The 22,074-nt window shown below is 43.9% G+C and overlaps 1 protein-coding gene and 1 pseudogene across 1 annotated transcript in view; one reads left to right on the forward strand and one right to left on the reverse strand.

Moving 5' to 3' along the window:
- The window catches only part of Enox1 (ecto-NOX disulfide-thiol exchanger 1), a 552,113-nt gene that overhangs the window by 428,359 nt on the left and 101,680 nt on the right, over positions 1 to 22,074 (reverse strand). Inside the window, 1 exon segment of the mRNA XM_037208374.1 lies at positions 7,305 to 7,364. The gene's annotated coding sequence lies outside the window, so the exon portion shown is untranslated.
- On the forward strand, positions 11,623 to 12,134 carry LOC114699426 (annotated as a pseudogene).

Here is a 22,074-nt window from a genome sequence, read left to right on the forward strand (position 1 = left end):
ATAGGACAGAACTAACCAAGAGAAAGAAAAGAGCCCAAAGGAAGGCACAAGAAACAGAGAGCCACTCACTCACACACTCAGTGTTCCTACTGACTCCCCTCAGAGGACAGACACCACAGAGGCAACAGAAAGCATTCAGTGCAGTCAGAAATGCAAGCTACACTTCTCTAGCTTCAACTTCTCATCTGGCTTTTATTAAAAGATGAAGTTTGCTATCTATAGATTTATTGTTGTTTTATTTGTCATAACCCTGAGTCTCATCCATATTTATCTTTAATCTTAAACCTCTTAATCAGTGTTTAGCCTTTGGCATTGAGAAACCTTGAACACTGAGATTATACAATTTGTTTTCAACATTAGGATAAGATCCAATGTTTAGGGGAAACAGACTGGGACGTTTAGGTGAAACTCGATTTGGTACTTGAATGTTCTTATGTAATAGTGTGGTGATATTTTATTTATGCATCACAGTAAAGCTTATCTGAGGATCAGAGGAAAAAGCCAGTCACTATAGTAAACATAAGAAGTCAGGCAATGGTAGTATATGCCTTTAATCCTAGCATCGGGAGGCAGAGATTCATCCGGATCTCTGTGAGTTCAAGGCCACATTGGGAACAGAGCCAGGTGTGGTGGCACACGCTTTTAAATTCCAACACTAGTTAACCATAGAGGTCTGGGGGTCTGTACAGACAGACAGGAAGTGACAGAGCTGGACAGGAAGATTAAAGTGATGCAGCTGGGCGGAGAGAGGAAGTGAGATGACAGGGACAGAAAGGATATAGGTGTGGGTGGGTATACAGGAAGTAGCTCTCTTGGGCTGAGGATCTCCAAGTGGTAAGAACATGGCTGGCTTCCCTGATCTCTCAGTTTTTACCCCAATATCTGGCTCTGGGATTTTTTATTAATAAGACCATTTAGCAATTCATCTTACATAATAGTATGTTCCATTGCCCTAACAATGCACTGTTCATTGTGGGAAATAAGAACATATCCTCAAAGGGAGAGCAGTGCTTTGCATTGATAATCGGCCTAAAAGAGGACATTCAGAGCAAACTCCATCAGACAAGACAATGGGATGGGAAGAGCCAATGCAATGGAGGAAAGAAGGGTTTTGATTCAATTTTGAAAACCTGGGCTCCAGACATTTCTCTGCAGAGGTTGCACTATGTACAACAGAGTATGATTAATTGATTAGGAATATATACATCGGGGCTCTTCACATAAGAAAGAAAACCCTTCTGCACAAAACACAGCTGCGTTGAGTGTCTTAAGATTCTCCATTTCTCACCAAAGCGGATCACCAAGATGTTGAAACATTTTGTAAACACTTTAGTTCCCTACAATCCTATGAAAGGAGACAGGAAACTTCTTACTTGAGTGATGTTCAGATTTTAAAGTTATACGTTTGATGGAGATTGAAAATATAACGGTTATTGAAATATTTGCAGATTTAAAAAAAAAAACAAAAACCTTCTGTATTGTGCACCTGCAACTCTCCAGGCCCAGGACCACTCATCCCACTAAAATGACTTTCTAACAGTGTGGATAAAACCAACAAACAAAAACCTCACTACTGCCTACAGGAGAACTGGCTTTAATTATATGTATGTAAGTGCACACATGCATGTATATACGTAGAAGGATTTTAAGTAGAACCACAGACTTATCCAAAGTGCAGTGATACAATGAAAAGCATATCTGTTACCCCCGGAGGGGCAGAAACTGGTGGAGGTTAATAATAAGGAGTGGCAGAAATCTTAATGAACTGCCATAGGAATGCTTTCTAAAACATAAGCCCAGAGCCCAGAAGACAGGAAGAAAATACTGATGTTACATACATAGGGAGTTTTGTCACTAAAGTAATATTCCAAAATGTAAAATCTTTTAGTGCAACATAGTTATGACAGTCAGGATTTCCAAAAAGCCACTTAGGACACAGAATGACCCAGAGATACAAGGTCACCAAAGCTGGCCTGGTCTGCTGACAGAAGGTGAGAGAACTCATCTCAGTGAAAGAATCAATGAAGTTGAGTAATCTGCCTTTACAGATACAGGCTGTCGAGCCAACAGAACATGGGGGAAATTCACACTAACAAAGGGACTTGCACCAGTTCACTTTTAAATCCCTGTTAGCCTTCCATCAACTCAAGAAATGTCTGCTGAGATCTACTATGATTAAGGCACATAGTCTTGTCTCATCATTTGTTTCATTATGTTATAAACTAATGCAAAAAAAAAAACCCAGCTAATTGATTTCACAGACTGATTGATGCTCTTCCTTAAGAAAAACAGATTGATTTTTTTATAGACAGCAATGTTCATTCTTCCATTGTGTCTTTTTTCGATGCACACAGTCCAATCGACGTTAGAGCCAACTCAATGCAAAATCAGAAGAAAAGCACTAAGGGAACAAGGTCCATTAGGCCCAATATTGCCTCAATTACTTTAATTCCATTATTCCTGTTCATATTACTTCTTTAATCAATATCTCTTTGCAGTTACTCATGTTTACCCTTTTCAAAATCTCAAGTAATAGGATTATGGTCTTTTGAGCTCAGTGGCAACACAGTTTCATAAATATATTTTTGAATTTGCGATTGTCTCCGGGACTGTAACTGAGAAGACTTAAATTGAATCAAGTTTTCCAGAGGTCATTTCGTGTAATAATTTTAATGCAATGTAGGTGCTTTTGCCTGTTGGGCCATTTGTCACTCAGTGTCAGAGACAATTACATGTGACCTAATGGCTGAGTGTGTCCTCTTCCCACGTCTAAACCTTAGGGTAGTTCATCCGATTTCCCCTTAAACCTGACGTCCTTTCTGTACTCAATGCAATTCTTCCACCTCCACTGACAGTCTTCCATGAAAGAGTTCCATATGGATAGCATATTAACACTTGCATCTCCGCATGACAACTAATCAATCGCAGTAAGAGCCTCCCAAATTATAGAAACTCTGTTTAGCTCCGTTCTCTGGAAAAGCACTGGTGCAATGTCTGTTAAACTCAAGAAGCTGCCTTTTTGACATAGACAGGCTACATGAAAGACATCAAGCCCTTCCCTTCAATGTGTGGGTATCTTACTGAGCATTTGTAAAAATAGCTTGTGACTCAAAGAAGCCTATGAAAATTTTGACTGAGAAGTCATCGGAAGTTATCCTGGAGTTCAGAAGAGGTTAAAAAAAAAGATCAGTCAGGAGTAAAGTTTCCATTAATATATATATATATATATATATATATATATATATATATATATATATATACACACACAAATCACAGGTAGACTTGAAGGACAGGAGGATTTTGGAAATGGAAGCAGAGAGACAAAAGTAGGAAATGGTGTATGAGAAATAAAATGGACAAGTCTCACTGAGTACACAACTTAATGGAGTGAGTAAGAGTTTGAGGAGGCCTGGCTTTCCTTTAGAAGCAATGAGTTGAGAGTCATGAAGAAAGAGGATATATGCCCTTATGAACCGTCAGTCTGCTTGCAATGTGCAGGATGCATGGGCAGCAACTGCTGTGTACATGAGATAGAAAGGCCGCTCAGCTGTGTGCAAAAGAACCAGCAAGATCCACTTCCCACCTTCTTATAAAGTGCCTCATCCGATCTCACTCCCTCTTTCCACTGTATGCTCCAGGAATATCCTGTCAACATGCAGTACACAGCACACCCAGCTCCCTGCAGACCCATCTCCTCTCCTCTGGAATGGTTTTTATTCCATGATGCTCAGCTACATGGCAGCATCTTTTCTATTCTCTCAATCTCCACCTCTTTACGATCTTCTCCATAAAAACATATCCCTAACTCCCTCAAGCCAGTTTTACTGTCCCGCTTCCTGTTTGGAAGACATGTGAAGTATATGGCTGAATTACACCAGTGACTTTTGCATGACTGTCCATCAGCGTCAGAATAATAATATGCTTAACATTTTCTCCCAGAGCAACTTCTGGTACATGGCAGAAAGGCAATGCACAAATGAATGAATGAACTAATAAGCAAGCAAAGGGGGGAGTGAGAGAAACCTAGAAAAGGAAGAGTAGAGGAAGAGGATAGAGAAGAGGAGAGGAAGAGGGGGAGGAGAGGAGAAGAAGAGGAAGAGGGAGAGAAGCAGTTGGGGTAAGGGGCTTAAAAACATGAATTACAGGAATTGGGCAACGCCTAGTGCTATCTACATGCAAGAAACAGCAACAGATGACGGAGAACGCAGACTTCTGAGCTCCTCCCTGCCAGGAGCCCTCTGCTCTTCTTGGCTCCCTTTAACTTTCCAGCTCAGGATCACTTGACTCACAGATTTTAAATGAAACAAAGGGAGTGCCATGGGCGAAAGATGAACCCAGAGAAATCCAACACTTAGGTTCCCATTTTAACTTGTGTGCATTAAAAAAAAAGAAAGAAAGTCCTAAGAAGGTTTGATAAAGCGTGAGTCAAAACACGATTGTGCCAGGCATAGTGGCAGATGGGATAGAGAGACCCTATCCCCAAAACAGAGGATTTGTTTAGATTAGGATACTTTCTAAATACTATAAATAACCTTTAACAGGTGTAAAACACACACACAAAACTCTACCATGTTAACCATTGACTAAGTGAATACAGGAATGACTTCTGAGGTTTTAAAATCAGAGCTAACAACAAATATTAGCATCCCACGAAAATCCTATGTCCAAGTTCTCAAATATTATATCAATGAAACTGAAGAACACAGAATGGTAGCAGAGAAAAGATTGGGCAACAAAGATAGCTAAGGTTTAAATGCTAGAAGGCTTGAGGTTTTGTTTCTGGGATGTTTCCATAACAGAGGAGTATAAGGTCCACACAAAATAACACAGTTATTAGAATAAGACGTAGTAGATCTTATCGCTACAGTAGTGCACAGCGCAGTCGCTGGCCACCCAGTTCGGCAGACTTTAATGACCAGCGTATGACTGCTCACTGCGCTCCTCCTGCAGCCACAGAGGGCACCCCCACCATCACCCTGACGTGATCCTTGCGCAACTACAGCACACTGAACTGTTTTAAAGAAGCCCTACAGACATCCTCAACAGACCAAACAAAGGAAGTGCACATGGAAAGCTCCAGAAGCCCTTAAGTCAAAGGCAGCAGTCTTGAGTGCAACAAAGAAAACAGCTGTGGAGGCATCAAGATGAAGCTGAGCAATCCTCCATGTCATCTGGTGGGATCATGCCGGCACACACCACACGTGTCATAAATAACTGCCATCTGACTTACCAATTTTCTAAGGACAAATATCGGTTGGAAAAAGGCTAGTAATCTTTTGTTCTATTTATAAGCCACCAGCTTAGAAACCAGTGTTACCCACTTGGCCCTGGGGCAGCCTCATCCAGAGAACACGGAAACTCCTGTGGGCTGGGAATGTCCGCACATAAGTGATTCCAAAGGGCCTACAGAGTAGACTCCCAGGAAGCCCCAGCCTGGCTCTGACCCTCCATCTCTCGACCTTGTCCTACCGCCTCACATCAGCTCCATACAGCACTCATCCTGGGCATAGGAGAACTCACAGGTTTCCTAAACCATCTACTCATTCCAGGCAGAAAACTACATCCAGCCCTTTATGCTTCTCAGCAGGAGGCTTCCTTTTAGTTCTTTTAGCTATTTTTTTTTTCCTACAACAGCAGACTTGGAAAGAAAGCACAGAGTTAAGAGGAAGTAAAAATTTCACAAATAAACATCTCTAGGAATAAAGAGAGCCATTAAGTTCTACCTGAGGATCAGTGTCTTAATGTCTTACCAATACCCAAATACAAATGCTAAAAAGGTAACTTCTAATAATTTGAGCTAGAGAAGCATAGAAACGGGAGACGATGCTGTGAGGGCAGATCCATCTCAGGATAGCATTTATGAATTAAAGCTAGGAAACAGAACATTAAACTTAATAAGTGCAAAGCAATGCAGCCGGGAAGGAAGAACAGCCCAGCTATGATTTAAATGGCACCGAACTGGCTGCAAAGATATCTGGAGGTACTGATGGAGGCAGTATGCAAATTGATGGTTCAGCCTGGATGCCAGCAGAGAAGCAAGGACCACTCACAACAGGAGCTGTATATGCATTTTTAAACCCACTTTCTATACAACTTTTAAAAGAGGCATCTTATCTACTTACAGTGTAGTTTAACTTGGACGATACAGACTGGAGGCATTCACTGGAGGTAATGGAATGAAGGAATGGAATGAAGCCTGCACACCTCTGGTAAGTGCACTTTGCTTTTCCTAATTCAGTCTGACCACGGCCAATGTGGTCTTTCATTCATTCAGTGAATATTAAGACTTGTTAGGGGATACCAAGAGAAGTGCCACTTGGACAGGACTGCGGGTGGATTACGTCCCTCTAACAGATGCAGAGGTCCTAGCTTCCGGCACATGTGGATGTAGCTTGCTTTAGAAATGGGGCCCATAAGGATGATGAAGTTAAGAGTAGGTCACTGGAATCACCCCAATACCCTGTGACACAGAGACAGACAGACATGGAAGGGACATGATGTGACACCTAGGGGAAAGGTGTCATCTGTATGCCAAGGAATGCCTGAGACAACAGAATTTGGAGCTGGACCCTGCTCTTCCTCACAACACCAAAAAGAAACCCCAAAGATACCTTGATTGTAGACACACAGCTTCCAAAACTATGAGACAATGACACAGATTCAGTCACCAAAGAAATAAGCCCAGTTCATTGTCATGGCCAATACAACTCCTGGTGGGGGCCACTTCTACTCATAGCTTGGTTCAGTTAACCAGACTGCTACATCTGTGTCAGATTTATAAAGGCCATATGAGAAAGAGAACGGTTTCTCTCAGTGGAGACCATTAATCCTCTGAAAAGACTGTTAGAAAAGAAATCAGCAAAAGTTAATGGAAAACTGATCTTAACGACCTATTTGGGCAGATCAAAGTTGTGAGGTATGGATTTTAACGAAAAAGGGGAGGGGGATTTAGGACAACTTTAGATGAGAAGACTTAATTTCAAGTCTTCAGTATTTACATTAATGTTGAAAAGAGAGATTTCTGACACAAAGGAGGAACAGCCATAATTCTACTCTACTCTGTAGAAATTGGTACATGACCTCCTATGACAGTGTTTTATCACTGTTGGTTTCCGAAGGCCCTGCAGATGCTCCTCATGAGCAAGTCAGTTCACTGAGGCTTCACACTACAGACCCCTGAAACACAGGCATCACTGTGCGAGAGAGCGACCTCAAGCTGTATGATGAAGTCAAGTCAGTCCTCATACAGTGGCCCCCTGACATAGCCCTGCTTGTCATTTGGGCCACACAAACCATTCCCTTACCTTAGCACGATGAGTTTCTCTCCTCTTTATCAATACATGACCATGCTGGCTGCCAAGGACCTGCAAAACAAAGGCCATCTTGTTAGAAGAAACTCCAAACATCAATTTCCGAGCCAATTGAACACGTGTAAGCAGATGCAAGGTTTCACTTGGAGGAGCTTGAGCTGAACGTTGCCCCTTCTATGCCCAGCCATTCCAACTGAGCGGCCTTGCAGAAGGGCTCTGCACCATGCTAACCTGGGAACAATCAATGGCTGCTCACCATAAACAGAGCCTTTAAGCTGTCAATCTCTCACAGGATAGTTCTGCTTTAAAGAGGCCCTAGTTGTTAAAGTTTGCTACACTGAGTCTGGTGTTAGGGCTAGAGTCTCACTAGTGCCTAAAGCTGGGGAGGCAGATGCATTATTTATCTTATAAATTTGCAACTGGAACTGAGTTAGCTATTTAAGCTTCTTTCTAAGAAAATCTATTGTCCTGCAAACTATAAAATATACTTAGATATTTTCATTGAATAAAACTTGATTTTTTGGAAAGGGTTTCAGAGTCCTCTTTTTCCGAGCATGGTCTACACTCATCAGCCTGGACTGAGAGTCCACTGGGAGGCATACAGCACCAGACTCTGCAGTTTCACGGGGGCTTCAGCTGGTACCCAGGCAGACTGAAGCCTGAGAAGCCCAGTTTTAAAGAACCCCAAGCATCGTGACTGTGGTTCCTAGGATCCAAGTACGGAGCGCCCCAGATTTGAAGCCCACAATTTCATCACAGGTGTGTGAATCTGAGGACAAATGGTCTCCTAACCCCTCCAAAATCCTTTGCTGCTGACTAAACCCCCTTCCTTTTCCAGAACACATAGACTAATTGTGAAGCAACACCCAAAAGCTCCTCAGTTATACCCAATATCATCCAAAGAGTCAGAAGAGGGAAAGCAGAAATTACAAAATGGCATGGTTGCTCTAACAGGAAGGTATGCACTTAGGTATTCATGCCCACTCGGAAAGTGCCTTGCTCGGCACCAGCTGTCTGAAAGGCATGCTACAGTGAATCCTGTAACAAAAATTAGATCTTCCAGAGGGTACAGTGTGTGCTTTGTCAGTGCATGTAATGGAACCAGAAACCAAAGAGTCAACTATCTTACTTCAAGAAAATATGGGACTGTGATTTCTCTTTTTCTTTCAGCGTCTTTGAATATCTGTATGCGTGAGCCGTAACCGTGGTAGCCCAGAGGTGTGCTTTCCCCCTTTTAACTCTCCTACCTGTAGACAAGGAGGAATGGCAGACATCAAATGCAGGAAGCAGCGACTCAGAAGTCTGCGGCGCCCAGCAAGGGATAACAGAACTGTGCCTCCATGCTTGCCATTTGATCACACAGAGTGTCAATGAAACCTCAGCCAGTTATACGGGACCAGAAAGGGAATCGCATTAAAGCTAATACAAGAGTCAGGAGAATGCCCTCCGCAAGGGACACTGGCTATTTGGTAGATGCACCACTGGGAGCAATTGAGGGCTCTCAGTAGGGCCAAAGCGTGCTCTGTGCCCATCTCTTTCCTGCATTTAAATAGTTCTTATCTCTCCTTCTCCCCCACTTATTCTTGTGCCTTCTCTGGTTCCCTTACCACCTCCAGCTGCTCTCCTACCCCAGCCTTGGTCACTCTTTCCCCCCTCTTCAATTGACCTGCTTTGTTACCCTGTCTTCTCTGTGAACAGGGAAGGGAGAGAAAGAAGGGACATCAAATAGCTTCTGTGCCTCCCTTCCACTTTCTCTTTTTCCCTATTATACCCACGCTTTCATTCTCTTCTTCTATGCCCTCTTGCCTGTCACAGATCTAAGTCACTGTTGTTAGCATGCAGCCAGCCTAGCCAAACACACAGCTTAGCAATGGTCAGGAAAATGCTGGACTCCTTCATCATGTCAACGTAAGACTTGGACTTCTCACATCCTCCTAACCTGTGCCAGGTCAACAGTTGGGGCAGAAAGACTTTTTTAAAAAATGCAATAGCCTAGCATTTGCTTGGCATTTGAAACTGTAGGACAAACCTGGAATGTTTAGCTATTGTGCTTAGAAGCCATATGGGGGTGACATACACTGAGCAAAGGTTTCATTTGCTCCCTAGTTTTGCCTAAGTGTACCATGACAGCAATCCTGGCTTTAGTCTCATCCCTCTCTGTACAGACCCCCACACCCTCCTGGGATAAAGCATGCCCCACCCCCATACAAGGACCCCACACCCTCCTGGGATGAAGCATGCCCCACCCCCATACAAGGCCCCTCAATGGCACCAGCAGGCACTTACAAAGTGGTTCTTGATAAACACACACTACAATACACAAGAAGCCTCCTTCAGTGTCCAAACAGGAAGCCTCACAAGGTACAGCTTAATAAATATATGAAGATTGTTTATAATACAGAAATGCCTGGTACTGCTTCTCATGTCTAATGCACTTAGGAAGAAGAACTCTATAGCATAGGCTGTAATGTGGCAATCTCACATATGATCTTTAAATTGCTGAAAAGTAATTTTTAAGTAGTTCAATCTTTTATAGTCAACCTGTGAACTATGAATAAAACCCAGACAAGATCCAGTTTGCTGACCTTTTGTATCCCAGTGCCTGGACAGTCTATATGCCCTAAATATGTGATGGAGATATGAGTAAGTAGCCAAGCAATCAACACACTGGTCATTATAAATGTTAAGATAGTCTAGTTGAGGGGAATAATTCACAAAGATGGGCTTGGAAAAAATCCCTTAACTTTTTGGTCTAGTTACAAACACAACATAGGATCTAGGATACAATTGCACTAGAATGTGAAGTATTACTTTGGGCAGTCAAATGTGACCACTAGCATTCAAACAACAAATCTGAAAATAGAAAAAAAAATCTACAAAGCAGACAAACGTTATTAACAATACAGCATCCTGTACCACATTAGCAAATGGTTCTGTTTGTTTCCAAGGTGCATTGTTCAGGTCTCATCACAGTTACATTTCTTCAAAGGTGGGAGTAAGGGCCTGAACACCACACACAAGCATTTCCCAGTCAACTAAGAAATTCCCCAGAATGCACTTGCTCCACAGACCACATCAACTACTGGATTTCTACTTGGGCTAAAGTGAGGAGATGTAGATTGCTGAGCCATGCCGGATAGAACTGTAGGAAGCCACTTTCTGAATGTCTGGGTCAGGTGAGCAGTTTCCCAGTGACTGTAAGACACTACTTGTCAATCATCAAAGAGTGAAAGGAAGAGCCTGAAAGTTTGTTACATGTCACTCTAAATTGCTTTGTGATTAAAAGCACGTATTTCACTATGTAGCATCAGTGTTCCACAGACATGCCTAGAGGTTCTTTTTAACACTAATATCCATATCATTGTTGGACTAAAAGCATTACACCTCTATCAAAGCAATTCAGAAATCTACAGAGTCAACCATCTTTCAGGATTATCTGTCATAACTCACATCTCTGGCTCTCACACTGGAAACAGTTTACAAATGCCAGGTACTCACTCGGACAAGGAGTTCATTCTTTAAAAGAAAATGCTTTGACAGCTTCTAGGACATACATATTTCAACATTAGTCTGATCTGAGTAGGAGTGAATATTTAAAACTCACCAGTTTAACTTACAACTAATAATGCTGAGGGCTATTCCCCCAAATATGGCGACGCTGCATTTGAGAAACCGCAGAGGCAGGAAGGTCTCCACCTTCTCTCCTGCCCTTCTTGCCTGATTCTGGCTACTAGAACTTGGGAGAGATTTTTTCTGACCTCTTGCAGCAGATCACAAGGCCCTCACATGAGAGGTAAACCCTCTACATATAAATCAAAGGAGCCAAGGATATGGAGACATCCAGAAGAATCGAAGTCCTTGGTAGACCTCCTTCCATTTACAACCAGTAGATCATACTCCTTTGCCCAAACCTCTTTGTCCACAACTACCTACTTCTTCGGTAACAACAAAACCCACCAGCTTAACAACTGTTTGAGGTCATTATTGTATGAAATCTCCACTATCTCATAAAAACTTGAAAAATATTGTATGTCTTTCTTTTTATGAGTATCTTTTGTTTGGGTAATATCAGCCATGAACCTGGGCTAGACTTCTCTCCTTCTTTGATACTTTTGACCATTCCCCAGAAACCACACTTACTATCACAGGTACAAACCATGAGAGCCGCACTTGCTACCATCCAACAAGCAAGGCTTTCTAATAACGTGGATTTAGAGTGAAGGTAGGGTGTTTTAACTGATTCTCCTTAAATTTCATGTTGAGTTTTCCAGTGATATGGTTTCCTACCTGTATGAAGACCATTGTTCTACAATTTCAGTCTCATGTAAATATCAGTATAAAACAATTTCCAAGAGCAGCCTCCAAAATGGTTGAAGTGGAGCAGAAAAAGAAGCGGACCTTCACCAAGCTCACCTACCGAGCTCAGCGTGGCCCTGGGCCAACTGCTGGATGTGCCCTATGCACAGCTGACGCAGCTTTACGGTGTGCGCCAGAAGCGGAAGCAGTGCTGGCTACTCAAGCAGCTGAGAAAGAACAGGAAGGAGGCTCCGCCCATGGAGAAGGCCGAGGTGGTGAAGCCCCACCTGAGGGACATGATCATCCTGCCCGAGACGGTAGGCAGCATGGTGGGTGTCTAGAACGGGAAGATCTTCAGCCAGGTGGAAATCAAACCAGAGACGATCGATTGGCCGCTACGTGGGCGAGTTCTCCATCCCCTAATCGGCCATGAAGGATTGCAGGCTAGGTCACCTGGTCCTCCCGCTTCATCCCTCTGAACTAGCTGTAGCCAATAAAGACTCATGTTTAGTGCCTGGGGAGTGTGTGTGTGTGGGGGGGGGGGGGGGAATCCAGAAATAAAATCAGCATTGTGCTTGGCATCTGCATTCAGTATCTACAAAGTCCTATGGCTGTTTCTAAACTGCAATGCTGAGGGATGACAGAGTCCGGGAGGAATCTCATCCACAGTCAGCAGGGTAACTGTTTGGCTTCACCAGCAGCGCTGCAGCATCTTCAGACATCTTCTCCTCTCAGCCCAGTCAAGCAGGTTCTACAGGAAGAAAGCAGTCTGATGGAGGAGGTACCCCATCACCAGTTCTTCCTGGAAGACACGGTTCGGAGGATCAATGACTCCATGCCCAGCAAGCCCTGTTTAGGCAAAGCTTTTGGTGACAGAGGGCCCGGGGAACCCTCTGCAAGAGATCAACACGTATTTTCATAGTTCACAAGGATGTAGCAAGTACAGCCTCCTTCGTTCATGAATAAGGCCTCTTTAACATTTTAATGAGAACATTAACTCTGCTTCCCTTGGTTTGGCCTTCCCAGAAAGTCTGTTAGCCTTAAAGAAAGTTACTTAGAAAACCAATAATGAAATTGCAGGCCTCTCTATGCCCCCAAGGGCACCACTGAACCACAAACAGTGACTGTATTATTTCTCCCTGGAACTAGCCTATATTTTGATCACACTACAGTTTGGTAAATGAGTCAAACATCTAAAGAAACGCCTTCATCCCTGTAGTGCTGGGTGCTGCGTGTGCTCCCTCATTTTCTATCAGATTGGTCCCCTAATTCCCGTTTTATGTTATACACAGCTTTGAATACCATGTGTGACTCAACAAATGACAGAACGCACTTCCCTGCTACTCTCCCTTAATCATTTCCTCTGCCTGCCTTCTCTCTGGCCACGTGACTGGTTCCCACGGAAGCTTCCAACTGCCTTTCACCTGGGGCCCATTAAATTCAGAAGACAACCCACAGAGCTTCAGAAGCCAAAGGTGAACAAGGAATAATTCCCAGACTCGGTGACTTAACATGAATTTCTGCTTCATCCTCTAACAAAATCTGGAAATCTGGAGCAAAGTGAATGAGAGAGCCTGTCACCTTTAAAACCAAGTAGGAGAGAAGACTAGAGACAGAGGGAATTCATGTTCGGGTCACACTGCGTGCAACTCTTACAACATTTGCTGAGCACCTACTATGCAGAAAACACCTACTATGCAGAAACACTTTTCAGGTGCTGTGAGAATACCAGGACCCGAGGCAGACTGGAACTCCATCCCGAATAAGCTGGCGTTCTAGTGAGAAGGACAGATAAGAAAAAAGTGAAAACATCAGAGGGCAGGAAGTGATATGAAGAAAATACAACAGCCATGTTTGTTAAATACAGTGTAACTACAATCAAGCCGTGGAGGGGGAGGGTGGGAGGGAGCACACCAGAATTCCTCAGCTCCTTTAAAGACGTGGAGGAACTTTGAATTCATATTCATAAGAAAAAGAAGCCAATGACAAAAGGCCACACAACCTATGTGACAGGAATGGTTGCCAGGGGCTGTGGAGAAGGACAGATGAACAGGCAGAACATAGAGGACTTTAGAGCATAAACTACTGTGTGTGATACCACGGTGATGGATGTGTGCCATTGCTGTGTCCCAATTTCCTGAATATGGAGCACCGAGAAGGGACCCTCACAGAAGCCACTGGCAGGTGACAACGGTGTGGCAATATGACTGCAGAGAGGAAACAGATCGGAGAGCTCAAGTTTTGTTTGCTTGATCTCCTCTTGTTCTAGTCTCTCTGTTGCTAAATGCTGAGACAAGAACAAACTGAGAGGAAAGGCTGTTTGGCTTCCACGTCCTCAGCACAGTCTACCATTGAGAAAAGTCCACCATTGAGAAAAGTCAGGTCAGAGATCAGCAGGAGCCTAGAGGCAGGAACTGAAGCAGAGAACAGGAAGGAACGCTGCTCACTGCCTTGCCCTCTCTGTCTTTAGCTCAGCCTGCTTTCATATGTAACACAGGACCACCTACATGCTCAGGCTGGCACTGCCCCACAGTGGGATGGGCCCTCCCAGGCTGATCATTAGTCAAGAAAATATCCCACTAGTTTACCTCCAGACCAGAATGATGAAGGCATTTTCTGGATTGAAGTTCCACCTTCTCAGTTGGCCCAGCTTGTGTCAAGACGACAAAAAAATTAACCAGCACACTTCATTGGCTGTGCCGAACAAACATATATGTATGTGACTGCATATGCATGTGTGTGTGTGTGATCGTATGTAAATGCATGTAAGTTCAATATCATGATTGTGTAATTCCAAGTAAACTTTGAAGAGTTTCACCAGTTCTCCAAGGAGTGGAGAGAAAAGACGGCTGTGGTCGCCATGAACTTCAAGGAGGCTCAGAGTAAATGAGAAGTCCCCTAAGATCTCACAGCCAGTCACCCGGGCTTCCTCGCCACTCTGTGCACCACACACCTCTGCATTTCTCTCAGGGTGGCCATCCCCCCACCTCCCCCTCTCATGAGGTAAGGTAAGGGCTGGGGAGAGGCAATGCTGCCACCTTCCTCTGTCCCTTCCCTTTGTCTCATCCTGTCCTACATGGCCGTTAAATAATCCATAAAATGTGGCCGAGAAAATGAGAGAATCGTTAACACCAAAGCCAGCCTCACAGAGAGAAAATCAAATATTAAGGTGCAGTGTGACACAGATTTTTAAATAGACATTTAAATTATCAAGAGCAGGCCTCTACTGCACATGCTCATGCAATGCCCTCCTGGGGGATGCATGGAGAGAAAATCCATCTGGGGAAGGACAGGCAGGAGGCCTCTCGGGATCTGTGTACACACCCTCCCCTGGAGCTCTCAGTTATCTTCTCGGAGAACACACTGAAGGAACTGAACAAGGCTGCACTATGAGTGTGCTCCTTTCATATTCCTCTGGAGGCAGAGGAAGGGCGATCTCCCCAAGTTCCAGGCAAGCTCCTTCACACTGAAAGATCTAATCCAGTCAGGGCTACATGGCAGGACCCTGTCTCACAAAGAGAAATTAAAAATAGGGTGGAAGAGAGTGCCGTCAGTAAAATACTCACTTTTCTGCGTGAAATCCCCAGAGTCTGAGTGAAAAGGCCTGGCATGGCGGTGCGCACTTGTAATCCCTGAATTTGGCAGAGCCCAATGGGATGCTGGGGTTCAGTGGCCAACTAGTCTAGTCTACTTGGTGAATTCCAGGCCACTGTCTCCAGAGAAAAGGTGGATGCTTGAAAGACAGCTGAGATTGGCCCCAGTGTCCACGCATGTACAAGCGCAAACACACACACACACACACACACACACACACACACACACACACACAGAGAGAGAAGACACTGAGCACAGGCTTGGCATGATGGCACACACCATCAAGTAATCCCAGCACTTAGAAGACAGAGGCAAGAGCATCTCTACAGTTCTAGGACAGCTTGTTCTACAGAGTGAGTTCCAGGACAGCAGGGCTATGTATAGAGACCCTGTCTCAAAAAACAAAAACAAACAACCACTGAACAAACTTTAGGAAAAGAACAATACTAGAGCCCACAAGTTCCCAGGTCTGGTCTCTGTAACATTTAAAGGGGTGATTAGAGGAGACAGATTAGCTTGAAAGGAACTCAGATCCAGTTTAAAGGAAGCGAACATTGGGGGTAGACCTGGGGAGCCTGGAGGGTCTGTCTTGTCGGCCCGCCTATGATGGAGGCAAGTTTTAAAGCAAGGCTTCCATCGCTCACCTACCAGGTGCTCCTTGGAAGCCCCTTGGAAGCTCTGAGAACACCCACCTTATAACTGTGTGTAGTCTGAAGAAGAAACAGTGAAGGGGTGTCAACCTCTGCCCTGGAAGTCGCGCATGATGCATTTTGTTCCTCTGTGTGGAGCTTGTTTTCCTGCTCATGTGCCCACCTCCGCTCTACAGCTTTTGAACAGTATTTTCCAAAGGACTCCACAGCCCCACAGACGGACAATGCTTACTGGTTCCCACAAGAACTGAACTGAGAACACTCCAAGAAGAGAGTCCAGGAAGAGGCTTTGAGAAGCCTAGCCAGTTGTACCCTGCCTTCGATTAGAAAAGTCCTTCTTCAGGGCTAAACATGTGGCACTCCTGTATCTTAAGAGAGTCATTCGGTCTCATCCTCCATGGATTGTCTTAACCAACTGCTTTCGTGAGAACCGGGATTTGCCCTGACATGACAGAAACAGTCAGGTGGTCCCTCTGAAACTGCTGAGGATGTCAAGCCAAGCTCCTCTGTTCAGGTCTTATTTCCTCGTGTATTCTGCCCTGTAGAAACTGTTCCACTGCCTGGGCACACAGTGTTTCTACCTCTACCTTCCTCCAACGTTAGAATGCTCTTTCCTCTTTTAGCAGAGTGGGGTGATGGATGTGCAAAGACAGTACAAGAACAGCAGCAGAAGAGAGTGAACTGGAACTAACCCAGCTACCCGGGATCTGTCTGTCCCAAAGATCGTGATCTTTGGGCGGTACTAAGGCAGTGTCAGGGATGGGCTGTGACTGGGAGGCCTGGAGAACAAATAAGCAGGAATGGCAGGAAGAAAGCGGCACAGATACACGGAGGATCCAAGACGGAAGCCAGCGCCGAAAGGAAAAGTATCAGCTCAGGATCCTCAAGTCCAAGTTCTCAGCACAAAGGAGATTTGTTTGCTCCAGAGGGACAGAGGGCAGGGAACGAGAGACAAAGACAGGAGACAGAGGATGAGGGAGAAGGGGAAGGGAACAAGGGACAGGGGGGAGGGGTATTTGTTCCAAAAGACAATGGACTGCCTCTGGACAGAGAGGAGACAGGCAGGGAACATAAGAAAATGGCAGTACATGGGGAAACCTTGTGTTAAGATGAGGGGGTTCATTTTAATTGGGCCTGTTAATTAGGTGAGCCAAGGGGGCTTTTGGTTGCTGGACTTCAATACTTTGATAGCTGGACTTTGGTAGTCAGTCTCAGGAAGAGGAAGTGGCCAAATAAGGAAATAGACGTTGGCTACCTTTAGAATGTAATCTAATGGTTTAGCAAGGAAGAGGGAATGGGGGAGAAGGGAAGGGCCAGTCAGAGCCACGCTCACCACATCAGTCATACTGGCCAGAGTCCCTTAGAACACACCACCACGAGGCATCTCAAAATGACTTCAAAAGTTGGGAACAGAAGGACTCACAATGCAACGGCACCTGCCACTGGCAATGGAAAGAGCTGTGTGGTCACAAAAAGGGAAATGTTGACTTGTCCTCACTCTTCACAATGAAGACCAACTCCCTCAGCTCCCTGTGTCTATCTTCACGTCAGTGTGAGCCCACACTAAATGTCCCTTTATCTTTGTGTGACACTGGATACTGTGAAAACACCAGTGAATACTGTGGAGCACCTGTAAAACGGCACACACTAGCTCTCTTGTCAAAAGCACTGTGCACTCTTTTGTCTTTTCGATCTCACAATCAGACGTAAGTACTATTAGATAAATAGAAACCCAAAGAGATTTACAGTGTACAAATTGTACAGTGCACCACTGTGGAAGAAACGGCATGCAAACCCAAGATCTTGTGAGGAGGGTCTGTGCTTTGTAGAGAATACTGTTCATCTGTTTTGTTTGTGCTTTATAAATAGATGATCCTTGACTTATGGTGGTTCAGTTTGTGATTATATCAGTCAAATTATACACACTGTGACATCTGGATGGTCAGTTTCGATGTCCTCTAGAGCTAGCGATGTGTGGGTCAATGTTCTCTTGCAAAGCCAGGCATCAATAGAGTGTCATGGCTCCCAGCCAATGAGGAGACCACCCGGGTGAAGAGGCCATCCACTAAGGAACACCATCACTAAGCTAGGATGTTCAGTGAGAAGGTATAAAATGCTTTTTGACTTCAGATTTTTTTTTTCAATTCACTACAGGTACTGCATGGCGTAACCCATCATAATTTGAGAAGAATTCATCCTATGACTTTCACTCATCTGGACTTGTCTAATTCAGAACTGACAAGGCAATAATAGAGGATTCCTCCCTCAAACTATGACCCCGGAACAAACTCTTCCTCCTTAAGTGGCCTTAGTTGGTATTTTGTCACACCAGTGAGAAAGGTAATAAACACAAACACTCTCTGTCAGCTGGGGAATTAAAGGCCACTGGCATCGGTACACACAATAGATCCATCCTGGACTGGAAAATCTCAGATAGAGACTTCGGCCCAGCTGCTTACCAGCTACGTCATCAGGGTTAAGTGACCTCACCTCCTGATTCCAAGTCCCCCCATAAGCAATGAGGATGAAATTAAATACTGGGCCAGACACAAATGAAACTGCAGACAGCATACTGTCTACATGACTGAATTTCATGGAGGCCATTTATCTCCCCTCATTTTCTCACATTTCCCATGACCCCTTGCTTCACACAACAACCACCTTAATAAATGTATTTCCATATACAAAAGGCTGTTTTAAAATTAATGGCAGGACATCAAGTTTCTTTGTACTGACAGTTTCCTGCACTAACATCAAACGCGTCTGTTCACGGTCTAGAGATCAGCTGTCACCCACAGCAGGTGTCCAGGGAATGACAATGTTTGTGAAGTAAACACCCCAGAGAATTAAAGCTCATTCTTTTAGGCAGCAATACTCTTTATATCTGAAAGCATTAAAAAAAATTTTTTTCTTCTTCTCTGATTTATGGCTATGGTGGTAAACTTAGATCAGATGTTGGAAAAAAAAAAAAGTAGGCATTCCTTGAATTAAAAAAAAAAAAAAATCACTAGATTTGCTACACTGAATGCTCCCAGACTTCTGTGCAATATCCACCCATCTTGTTTCTCTCCATGGTCAGCAGCTTTTTCCCTAGGACGGCAGAAGACCCAGGAAGGAACGAGTTCACACCATCGCCACATTCGAAGAATGACCTAAGGAGAATGAATCCCCGGGTGCTCCGCAGCTGTGGTCTCACTGCTCACATGTGTCTCCTGAGGGAGCCAACACCACCTCTCGGCCAGTGAAGACTGTGCTCTCCCTGAAATCTCACATGAAAAATAAAAGGATCTCAAAACTATTCACACAGTGACCGGCCAGAGCAAACAGTCTACAAATTGTGTAATTGCTGTTTCCTATGTGTAGAGCTTTACATAATCCTTGGGTAGGCCCCTTGTTTGCTTGAGGCTGCATTTCTTCATCTGCTAAGTAAGGCAACTTCGCTCAATTATCCCTAAAAAGCATTTCCAACAGTAAATGCACACATGAGCATGGTGTGTGTGTGTGTGTGTGTGTGTGTGTGTGTGTGTGTGTGAGATAGTGAAACTGCTGGAAATATGACTATCAGAAAGGTGTGGTATAGGAAAGTATAATGAATAAACAATATGTTTTATGCACTTGATGGGATATCTATCCTATAAGAAGATACTAACTTTGTACCATGGCAACAAAGATAAAAGAAATCAGCTCTCTTATTTTTTTTCTCTTACCACCAATAAGGTAGAAATATTGAGCTAGGAGTATAAACATATTGATCTTTCTTTCCTGTGTCATGTGTTCTTAATAATTGAAAAGCCTACTGTATCCCAAAATAAGTCAGCAGTGCTCAGGCAAACAGAATCTTGCAGGCTTCTTTTTTCTAATAACTAAGTACAGTTCTCACTGACCTTCTGGGCCTAGCTATTTCTTCAATCTACACTTGGTTCATATATTAGCTTATCAATACTTCTGTTTAAATAACACAGTAGTTTCAGTGTTTGCACGAAAATTCAATGTGGCTTCCTTAAACTCCAACCTTATTTTATTAAAATAGAAACCTCCAGATTAAATTAATTCATAAAGTTCACATATAAAGTGGACACACTCAGATAATAAGTGCATCACTGCTCAACACGCACACTTGAGGGTGGTATGAGGACTGTTTCTCCCAAGAAACCTGAGGCCAGCGGAGTCTAGTCTGGAAGGCATGTTCAGCTATGGTGTCCAGATAGGTGGTATTTCTTTAATTCAATTCTACACAAAGTATGCTTTCCTTGAGCACTATACCAATTCAAAGGGTGTAAGAAAATGAATACAATATATCACATTACCTTAGAGGAAACTCAATAAGACCAAGTGCCTAAGAGCGGCAGACATTAGAGAATGGTTGCCCAGGACTGAATCTTAGCTTTCCTCTGTGTGTCAAACCTTGCCAGGTTATTTACCCGTCCTGAATCAGTGTCCTTATAGGAACAGTGATTGGGACTACAGTAAATTTCTTACAATATTGTCATGAGGCTTAACTAAGTTATACTCATAGTATTAAGAACAGCTGAGCGTATTAGGAAGAAATACTCAGGGTATCATCATCATGATTGTCATCATTACAAACATACAACCCAGAAGCTAAAATAAATCATTTTCAAAGTTAGTAAAACTGAAACCATAACAAAAAACAAATCCTGGAAAAAAGGATAAAAATAGCCCAGAAAATTATATCCAGTATATTCCAGGTTTCATCAATAATTCCTACATGAGCCTGAAAAAATCCCAACTAGGCCTATTCCTCAGAGTGGGAGGTGTAGGGGGATGGGAGTGGGAGAGAACTGAAAAGAAACATTCCAGAGAAGAGAGTGGAGGCACAGAAGAGAAGTGTGGAAGTTTCTCAGCGCCACGAGGAAGGCAAGGGCTGACGTGCAGGGAGAAGAGCAAGCATCCTTCTCCCGGAAAATGCCCTTCCTCAAGGCCCGGGTTCCCAGGCTTCCTTTGTGTATCTCTTCCTACTGGCCACATGTTTATTCTAATAGAATGTTAGATGTGGGGAGGCCCTGAGGACTCACCTGATCTAAACCTGTTACTTTACCCATGGGAAAAAGGAAGAGCCAGCTGTATAATGCACACACTGAAGCTGGACTCATCCCATACCCCCCTACTGTCTCCCTCAGGACAACAAGGGGAACGCATCAGGCTGCCTGGCCCTCGTCCCGTTTGGCAGAAACATAAATTTTTCTCTTGGGAAGAAAATGTGGGGAAATGTTTTTAAATGAATTAGCAAGAATCTTGCTGTTTTAAATTCAATAAATATGTTTTATTATTAACTTCATTGCTGGCTAAGCCTGAAATTAAGTTTTTCTATGCTTGGACAAGGCCTGCCCAACCAGTAACAGGACACCAGATTGCAACTGAACAGATCTTCTACTTGTGCGTGTAGACTATAATGCATGTATAATGCACACACACACACACACACACACACACACACACACACACACACACAAAACCATGAGACCCTTAATCAAAAAGGAAGCTTCAGAACTCGCTGTCACTCTTCCAGCCCATGCTTAGGACAGGAAGGATTTAATATTTGAAGATGCAGCTGTCAACACAGACTTCAAAATACTGATCCCCCACCCCTCAGGAGGAATGAACTTCCCAGTGCTACCAAAGCTCTTTCTACCCCCAGAGCCACCAGCAGCTCAGCAGGTTGGCCAGCCAGCTTCATATCTGGTTCCTGAAGGTCTTTCCGCAACATGCTTTGTGCCAGCCAGTGCCTGGGTAGCCATGTTCCCTTTTGCTAAGCCTCCATGCTGAAACGGAATAGTAAAGCTCCGAAGCCAGAGCCTCTCAGTCATGTATGAAAAACAACTCTGCAAGCTGTCTTTCCTGTTGTTAGATTGCAGGGCCTGATAGATAAGAATCTAAAACAAACATTTAGAAGCTAAGAGCTAGCAGCAAAGCTCTGCCTGCCCCACCCTTCCCTTCCGGTTCTCTGGGACCAAGATGGCATATTTGCTTCTCCATGTGGGGCTGAAAATGTACAAACTGACTATAATGAAGGGAGAGGTTCTGATCCCGAGCCCACAGTAGCTTACACGGCAGGAGCACCTGAAGCTGGGCCACTAAAAGTACCGTAGTTCCACAGTGAAAATAGATGTTTGCTTTGCATAATCTAGATATACGTGGAGCCATTGGTGTGTGTTACCCTGAGGGAACTCTAGACAACTCTGTCCTTTATTGTTATGTGTCTG

The sequence above is a fragment of the Peromyscus leucopus genome, chromosome 9 (genome assembly GCF_004664715.2).
Source record: "Peromyscus leucopus breed LL Stock chromosome 9, UCI_PerLeu_2.1, whole genome shotgun sequence".
Taxonomy (NCBI): Eukaryota; Metazoa; Chordata; class Mammalia; order Rodentia; family Cricetidae; genus Peromyscus; species Peromyscus leucopus.